Source organism: Leptonychotes weddellii, chromosome 8 (assembly GCF_054177405.1).
Source record: "Leptonychotes weddellii isolate Sample4059 chromosome 8, ASM5417740v2, whole genome shotgun sequence".
Taxonomy (NCBI): Eukaryota; Metazoa; Chordata; class Mammalia; order Carnivora; family Phocidae; genus Leptonychotes; species Leptonychotes weddellii.
The window spans coordinates 96,615,714-96,625,237 of NC_138376.1; the positions used below are offsets into that span (position 1 = coordinate 96,615,714).

General features: G+C 35.9%; 1 pseudogene; it reads left to right on the top strand.

Annotated features, from left to right (window-relative positions):
* The first annotated feature begins 3,347 nt into the window (after positions 1-3,347).
* On the top strand, positions 3,348-3,979 carry LOC102733994 (large ribosomal subunit protein eL29 pseudogene; annotated as a pseudogene).
* The last annotated feature ends 5,545 nt before the right edge of the window (positions 3,980-9,524 follow it).

Consider the following 9,524-nt stretch of genomic DNA (forward strand, 5'->3'; position numbering starts at 1 on the left):
TGAGTCTGGTGATTGACTTTTTTCAACATCCTGTGCCATACTGTCATTATCATCAAAGCTGACGTACAAGGTGAAATCCATTTGATAACATTTCCTAGTAGTTAAAAATAATGTGCTTTGGTATCAGATCGCCTGGGTTCAAGTCCCAGCTCTACCACTTATGAACTGGAGAAATGACTTGGCCAAGACATTTAACTTTTCTAAGCCTCAGTTCTTTACGGGCTAATAATAATACCTACCCAAAAAGTTACTGTGAAATTAAATGAAATATTCTATGTAATGAGTTTAGAGTATGGCCTAATACTCAATACATGTTAGCTTTTATTACTGTTATTACTATTATTATTCATATGAAGTGTTTTTATTTGGAATATCCAGAGAAAGTTTGACCTATGATCCCAAATCTGTGAAAATCCCCTTTGCCTACAATTTCTTAAATTAAAAAAAAGTTTTATGGTTTCTTTGTAAGATTCTGTGAGTAACCGTTCTTGGAATCCTTGAATGTGAGGGCAGATTGGCTGGACCAGTTAATGATTAAAACCGGAACGAAAGAGATCATTGTCTTTGCTGCACCACTTTATTAGGTGCTGGATAGTTGTACCGTGTGGACAAAGAATCTTGTTTTATTTTCTTTTGCTTTTAAACATCTAAAGAATCCATAGTGGTAGGAAACCTTAGCTAATTTGAAACTTTTCCTCATTCTGGCAGAATTGGATAGATTCTATGTCCAGCATCAAAACTTATAGTTGAAATGCTCAGACTAGAAAAGTGACTGTTATTAGCTTTTCTTCCATGGGAAATCAGTCTTTAAAAGGGTAATTTAAAGAGAAAACAAAGGGCAGCCTGGCAGAGATACACATATCCACTTAGGGACAGATGGATCGAATCTGCACTTACATTGGTAGCCAATTAGGTAAGTGAAAACTTCTGCCTTGAGTGTTTTAGCTTCAAAAACTTGATATAACAGATGTTTGATTATAGTAACTGAAATTAGAAATAGAAGTATACTGCTATGTTGTCATTGGAAACTGGAAACTGGTGTGGTTTTTTGTTCCTTTCAAGTGTTTTGGCGCCCATTTTTTTGTGGGGAGAGATAAATGAAATTTGAATACATTGTGTTATTAACAAATAAGTTATATAAAAATTTTGTTAAGGAGGAGGCCCAGGGTTGAGCTCACACTAAGGTGAGCAAGTCATTCATTCATTAATTATTCATCAATATTCATTAATTATTCCCAGTTATTTGTGAAAAATAATTAGGTAATAGTATGGTATAGTAGAAAGATTACCTTAAAGCCAGTCTGGATCACTGAAGCATTAATTAATTGATTAGTTAATAATAAAAATTATGAACAGTTTAATTAAAATTATAAAATTAATAATTATAAAATTAAAAATTATTTAAAATAGTCAACATAATAAAAATAATTTATTAATAATAAAAAAGTATATGCTATTTCTTGACATTGGATGGAAAAATTAAATATGGTCTGAATGACAATAGTGAGTAGAGAATACAAAACCGGAGCCCAGAAGAGAGATGAGAGCTAGTCATGTATAATGGGTTCACTGCTTAAAGTGGAAGTTGAAGTAGAAACAGAGGAGGTAGACAGAGATGGAACATCAACATCCAGGGGAAGGTAAAAGGAAAGGAGTCAGCACTGATGGGACACATAAATGTTAATGAAGTGGCAGAGAGCAGGCTGAGGGAGAGGGCTTGCACATTAAGAAAGTAGGGCTTCTGGTTCAAGGTGACAGGTTGGACATACATATATCTCTTTTCCTTCCACAAATCCAATTGAAATAAAATCTAAAAGTACTAAGGGTAATACATTTATAGCAGTTCTCAAATGCAAGCCATTAATCTTGATGAATTTCTGAAAAGATGGAAGATAATGTGATATATTCAGAAATACAGGAGTAGGAGCCCAGCCCAGGTGTGCACACACATGCACAGAGGCTGCCATGGAGAGAGAAACCATGCTCCCTGATGGCAATGCCTCGGAAATGCTCCCAACCTGGAGATAAAAGGTCCGGTTTCGGGAATGGGAAGGGGTTAGAGATCAGGGGCGGTGCTTGTTGTTTGAACAGCTGTGCCAGTTACCACTTCTTCTAGTGCTACTTGTCAAAAAAAATTGGTTTGGGATTCCCAGAATAAGCTCTCTGCTCTCTACTCATGCTGTTTAAAAGAAAGGTATCTGTGGGCTCAGAGCTCACAGTCCACACCTCTCAGTGAAGAGAGGCCTGGTGAGGAACAGGATTATATGCTGGCAGAAGGAACCCCAGCCAGAGAATGTCCCAAGTGAGCTAGCTTTCAGTTCATGATTTTAAATAGACAAATATCATATTAGAGGAAAAACAATCACACACACACACACACACACACACACACAGTATGAACCAATGAACCAACCCTGAAAGAAACAGGTAATTCTGAACACAGAACATAATTTTATATGTCTTCGTAGATACTAAAGAACAAGAAGGGCTTACTAGAAAGTTTACATACAATGTCTGAAATTGAGAAAAATTAAAAAGAACTTCTGGAAAACCTGAGGAAATCAGATACCAGGCTAGAAGAAAAATAGGAACATGTAGGAGAAAATTTTGAAGTCTTACAGGATCCATCCAGGGGAGTTATGATCTTTGGAAAAGTTTCAGGAAGAGAACAAAACATCCTAAAGAATTTACCAGAAAAATAATAAGATAATTAATTTTTTAGACATAAACACATATGTTCTCAGCTTCAAAGAGCACATAGAGTGACGAGCAAAGAATGAAGAAGAAAGACCTCATCTAGACAGAGATTTGCAAAGGGTAAAGAGAGGATCTCAAAAGCCTCTACTTATTGCTTCTGATAAATGGGAATCAAACTTCTCATCAGAAACATTGTATGCTTGAAGACTGAGATCAGAGAAAAATATGATTTGGAACCTAAAATTAAATGCCCAGCCAAACTACCAATCAAGAGTTCAGGAAAACTAAGGACATTTTTAGCTATGCAAGACTTAGAAAATTTTACTACTCATAGACAATCCTCCTTGAAAGACTTGCTTACTGTTTATCCAACAAAATGACAGAGGAACTTGAAAAAGGGAAAAAGTGAGACCATGAAACAAAATACTTAATCTATTGTGTATTATGTTTATGTAGAAGAATTTCCCTGTCTTTAGGAAATATATACTACAATATTCAGAAATGATGGAACAAGCCAGCAACTTACTTTCAAATGGTTCAGAAAAAAAAAGTTTTGTATTATATCTCCCAACTTTTCTGTAACTTTGTGATTATTTTGAAATGAAACAATTTTAAAAAATAAACTGAAGAGCTCTCTTTCTCTTCTGGTCCGAGGTGCTTCGGGAGCCGCGGTCTTCGGTGCAGACATGGCCAAGTCCAAGAACCACACCACGCACAACCAGTCATGAAAATGGCACAGAAATGGCATCAAGAAACCCCAGTCACAAAGATACGAATCTCCTAAGGGGTAGACCCCAAGTTCTTGAGGAACATGCGCTTCGCCAAGAAGCACAACAAGAAGGGCCTGAAGAAGATGCAGGCCAACAAGGCCAAGGTCATTAGTGCACGTGCTGAGGCTATCAAGGCCCTTGTCAAGCCCAAGGAGGTCAAGCCCAAGATCCCAAAGGGCGGCAGCCGCAAGCTCAATCGACTTGCCTACATCGCTCACCCCAAGCTCGGGAAACGTGCTCGTGCCCGCATTGCCAAGGGTCTCAGGCTCTGCCGGCCAAAGTCCAAGGCCAAGGCTCAAACCAAGGCCCAGGCTGCGGCTCCAGCTCCAGCTCCAGCTCCAGCTCCTGCTGCAGCTCAGGCTCCCAAAGGTGCCCAGGCCCCCACAAAGGCTCCAGTGTAGAGGCTTGTGTCTGCCAGTGTGAGGACAGGACTGGTGTGACCCCTGGGCTTCTATCTGCATGGGGCTGGTGTCCTCCTTTGCTCTTTGTACAAATAAACCTGCGGCAGGCTCTGTCAAAAATAAATAAATAAATAAAAAATAAACTGAAGAAAAGAAACTATAAAAGGTAAAAAAAAAATGTCACTTTTTCAGAGAGACCCCCCCCAAGGTGTGCCCTGCTCAAATTCTGTCCCATCCTCCATCCCCTAGCACTCTCTTATCACACCTTTCTAGCATCATCAACAATTGACTTTTCATTCTATATTTAATTTTTATGTTTCTTATTTTTTGCCTCTGCTTCATCATATAGAATAAACTTCATGAGGAACTGCTGTATCCCCTGAGCATGAAACAATGCTAAGAACATACTGATTTCTGGATAAATATTTGTTCAATGAACTAAAAATCTTGTTATTACAAGCACTAGTAATAAGTAAAATGTTAGTCTTTGTAAGTTATTAATCCTTTCCAAATACTAAAGTTGCATCTACTCAATAATGCCTGTTATTTGAGACCACCAATTTTTACTGCAATTTCTACATGAAAAGAAATCTACTCAAACACTACTTGTAAGATTTTTGTCCCCTGGGATTTTCTTGAAAATGAAATGTCTTCTACAAGTCAATACAAGAGCGGAAAATGCTAATTTTCCTCTCCGCAGAAGACTGAGAAGATGGGTTGCTGTATTATTATTTTTTTAGAACAAAGTATAATAAGATATTAAATAGCAGAAGACTTTAAAAAACAAAAATAATTCCAGGATGATGGTTTTGTACTAGGTCTAAAGTACAAATTAGAACTGGGAATAAGACAGCTCCAGGAAAATATGTCCTAGATGAGAAAGAATTTCCTGTAATAAAACATGTGATTAAAAAGTTAAGTGACCTTAATGATAAGGAGAAAGTATAGCATCATAAAATAAGCAAACAAATAAAAGCAATGTGCTCTCCCTCCTTCCCTGTTTGTTAGCTATGTGCTCTTTCCAGGGGCACAAACTTAATGACAGGGGATCCATCTCTACTCATTGTCCAATCACACCACTTGATTCTGCAGGGAGCTACATTTAAATAATTATTGTAAATGCTGTTTTTTTTTTTTATTTACCTATAGACAAAGGAAATAATTCTTTTTAGTCATTAGAAAAGATAAGTGACATAAAATTGGGTGTTATAAAGTATGACATAATGCCTAAAATGAGTGAGTCAAGAAATAGGAGGTTGTATTTTATTTGAAGGCATAGATTAGCAAATAGAAAAGCTGAATACATAAAAACACACCTTTTAGAGTTTGAAGTGTGTGACAGGTGGGAATAAGGAAGTGAGAAAGTTTTAGAGATCAGCAAAATTCCTCATTCTTCATGATGAAGGGTGTAGTTATAGTTTAAATTGATAAATAAATGAATGAATACAAACATAATGGATATAACCACCAAAAGAAATATACTTGTATAAGTGGCTATCAAAAGTGAGGATTGAGAGTAAAGGATAGTTTATTTTTCATGTCAAATCCTCTCATTCAGTTTGGGTTTGAAATTTCAAATTATATACTAACTGTGCACAGAAAAATGTCTGGTCCTCTGAACCTCAGCTGGGAACATTGGTTCTCTCAACAAGTGGGATAGTGAGGAGAGGGCTTGGTTCTACTCTTCAATGTAGTTTCCAATTATTTTTTTGCAATGAGCATATATCATTTTGAATAAAAATTACACATAAAATGATATGTGTATATCATTATATAATAAGAAGATGAACAGGCAGCAGAGTTAAATACTAAATCAGATAAGGACTAAAAGTTCATTGGATTTGGCAATTGGGAGGAGACCGGATGAGTACAATTTCCATCGAGTGTAGGGACAGAGGTCAAACTGCAAAGGAAGCCCCCTCCACAATGAGGAGTGAAAGCGAGTGGGGGCAGAAGATACAAGTGTACAACTATTTTCTAGAAGTTGTGATGAGCAAGGGAAGGGAGAGAATGTGTAAAAGTTAAGTTGCTAACATGTAAAGAACATGGTTATTTAAGGATCACTTCGATGTAAAATAGAGTGCTGTATCTAATAGCTTTAACTTAAAAATGAAAGGCTCGTGATATATAAAGAGCACTGAATGGTCATATAAAAAATTTTCTTTTTGTTTTGGATGAGGCCAGCATACAATACATTTCTATGGAGCCTTATTTTTACAGTTTTAGGGCTTTCCCATCTTCCTTCAGTTAGCCCATTTTTTTTCAGAAATGCCTTTCATAGGCATTCCCTACAGAGGCTTCTAAAGCTATTGGAAAGTAACTATGTCTCTCTACAGCACATGTTTGAGGCATCTTTGACTACATCTGACCATTCACATGTATTTCTAAAAAGGCAGCGAAATATCAGTATTTTTAAAATTTTATTTCATAAGTTCATGCTACTTAAACTCCAGTCCTTAGTCATTATGACTGATGTGCTAAATTGATAAAGCATCTATTTTTCCTATCCAGAAATGACCACTGAATGAAGCTTGATTGTCCTTTGTAACTAAATGACTCCTTGGATGAAGTCAAGGAGTATCTGCCATTTCATGTTGGCTTTCTGGGCCAGATGCAAATTTGTACAGTCAGCCTGGGTCAAGGAAAAAATCTGACATTATTTTTTTTCCCTCCATTTGCTCTTGTTCTCATTTTCTTCCTCAGAAGAGGAATTTACTCACAATATTTTATATGATATATATAATATATACATATATTTAATTACTTATACTTAATTTTAAAGGTGACATCTGAAATTCTAATTTACTGAAAAAATTAAATCATGAATATACTATTGACAAATGACTGAAGGTAACTTAATAAAAATATACATATCATTTACCATTATAATCAGTGATAAAATTTAATAGAATCCCAAACTGTAAGAGTGAATGTTAAAGACTTGCCTTAAAAGTATTGACTCTTTTAGAAGAATTTCACCAAATAATCAGAATAATACAAATTCTTTTGTCTTCCATTTAGAACATTCTATAAAGTTATATTAAAGTTGGATTTTTGTTTTATACTTATATTTTCATAGCATATAGTTAATCAAAAGAGAGGACCAAATGGAATACAACTCTATTTTGATGGACATTTGCATAAAAAGGGAAATCTCAGCAATTTGTGCATATTGGTTCCAAGATTCTAAATATATAGACATACAGAGTATCTGTAAGTCTTCTGCGTGGGAAAGACTGCATTATACATATACAACATGGTGGAAGAGAGATCTTTTTTGCATTTTGACTTTCACTGGTTATTTGGACCTATATTTGGTCTGTATTGCAGGCCCTTATGATCCAAAGTGTGGTCTGTGGACCAGCAGCAAGGGCATCAATGGAGGTTTTTAGAAATGAAGACTATCAGATCCCACTGCAACCACTGACCATAATCTGTGTTTTCACAAGATCCCATGCTGATTCATAAGTACACTGAGAAGCAATGAGACAGACAATACTTTTTAACATGACTATGTTCACATTTCAAGATGGGCATGCAAATTAACTTATGGATTGACCTTCCCATGATTTGATGAGGCAGGTTTCCTGTATGTTTTGAGTATTACTGACTTTGGATTTGCCACTTGACCACAAGAAGCAAAAGTTTTCTAACTCTCCAGTGTTTTTTGACCAAACCATTTTTCACTTTCTTCTTACCTCTCTATCATCTAGACAAGGCATTGACCAGGTTGGCAAACAAATAACTAATATTAGGAGATGTTGCCTCCTCCACTTTCATGATGAACCATTCACTCTAGACCTTCTTTCCAAAGGTGATTATTTGAAATTATGCACTTTATTTTTTCAAGTGCTTAATATGAAAATTTCAAAGATACAGAAAAGTTTAAACAATTGTACAATAGTGTGCTGGTTTTACTGCTATTGCTCCTGATTTTAGGGAGTTACAGACTGTTCTATGTGGTCACCTCACTATTGCCTCTTGCTCTAGCAGCAACTGGTTCCAATTAAGACTGTGTGCTGGCTCTCTAGATACAACAGTAAAGACTTTTGCCATGTTTTCTTTAACTTTATGTAAGACTTTCTTTTCCTGAATTATTTAAAAGTAGTTTTGGGACATGGTAAAACTTCATCTATCAATATTTTACCATACTTCTAAAAATAAAGGCATTTTCTTTTCTAATCTTAATACCATTATCACTCCTGATAAAATAACAGTACTTGCCTGATATCTAATATACAGTCTATATTCAAATCTTACCAAGTATCTTTTATAGTTTTTTTAAAATCCAGGAGCAAAGGTCATTTTTGTTTCTTTTTCTTTTTTTTTTTTGAAAAGGGGAGGGCATAAAAATCAAGAGTTTATTTTTTAAACCTTTTCTTTGAAAAATAGTTAGCTTTAACCTTTGGCCTCCCAGTATGACTGGGTAGAAGTTTTGTAAAGAAGAAATTTAGAGGCAAAAATTTTGGAAATGATTCAGATAGTGAAGACAAATGTGGTTCAAATATTTACAGATTAAGAAAATGGAGCATAACAAGACATTTGAATCCGAACAAACATTTTTAACAAGATTCCATCAGCTTTTTCTTAAAAGTAAATATTTGCATAGTGTCTCTGCACATAGGAGCTTTGTTGGCTCTTTCAAATATGAAAAGAAGAAAAAGAGGCAGTTACCTTTTACTATCTGCTGTTCATTACTTTATGTTCTTTATGCAGACAAGAGTCACAGCGATGTTTACCCTAAGTGAGAATCTTCACTCTGTACATAATTTGTCAAAGATTAGAAGTCCTAGCTGAAGTGGACATGACATCATATTAAAGGAGGACAGAGCAACAGTTTTGAAGACCAAATATTTTAGGTTCATTGAAGGCCACTTCTTTTTTTTTCTTTTTAAGCTTTTATTTAAATTTCAGTTAACATACAGTGTAATATTAGTTTCAGGTGTACAATATAGTGATTCAACAATTCCATAGATCACCTGGTGCTCATCACAACAAGTGCACTCCTTAATCCCCATCACCTATTTGACCCATGCCCCCAACCACCTCCCCTCTGGTAACCATCAGTTTGTTCTCTGAAGTTAAGAGTCTGTTTCTTGGTTTGCCTCCCTCTCTCTTCCCCCTCCCCTTTGTTCACTTGTTTCATTTCTTAAATTCCACATATGAGTGAAATCATGGTATTTGTCTTTCTCTGACTATTTTGCTTAGTATAATACTCTTTAGGTCCATCCATGTCATTGCAAATGGCAAGATTTCATTCTTTTTTATGGCTGAGTAATATTCCATTGTATATATTACCACTTCTTCTTTATCCATTCATCACTTGATGGACATTTGGGCTCTTTCCATAATTTGGCTATTGTTGATAATGCTTCTATAAACATCAGGGTGCATGCATCCCTTTGAATTAGTATTTTTGTATCCTTTGGGTAAATATCTAGTAGTACAGTTGCTGGATCCTATGGTAGTTCTATTTTTAACTTTTTTTTTTTAAAGATTTTATTTATTTATCTGACAGAGAGACAGCGAGAGAGGAAACACAAGCAGGAGGAGTGGGAGAGGGAGAAGCAGGCTTCCCACTGAGCAGGGAGCCCAATGCGGGGCTCGATCCCATGACCCTGGGATCATGACCTGAGCCGAAGGCAGATGCTTAACG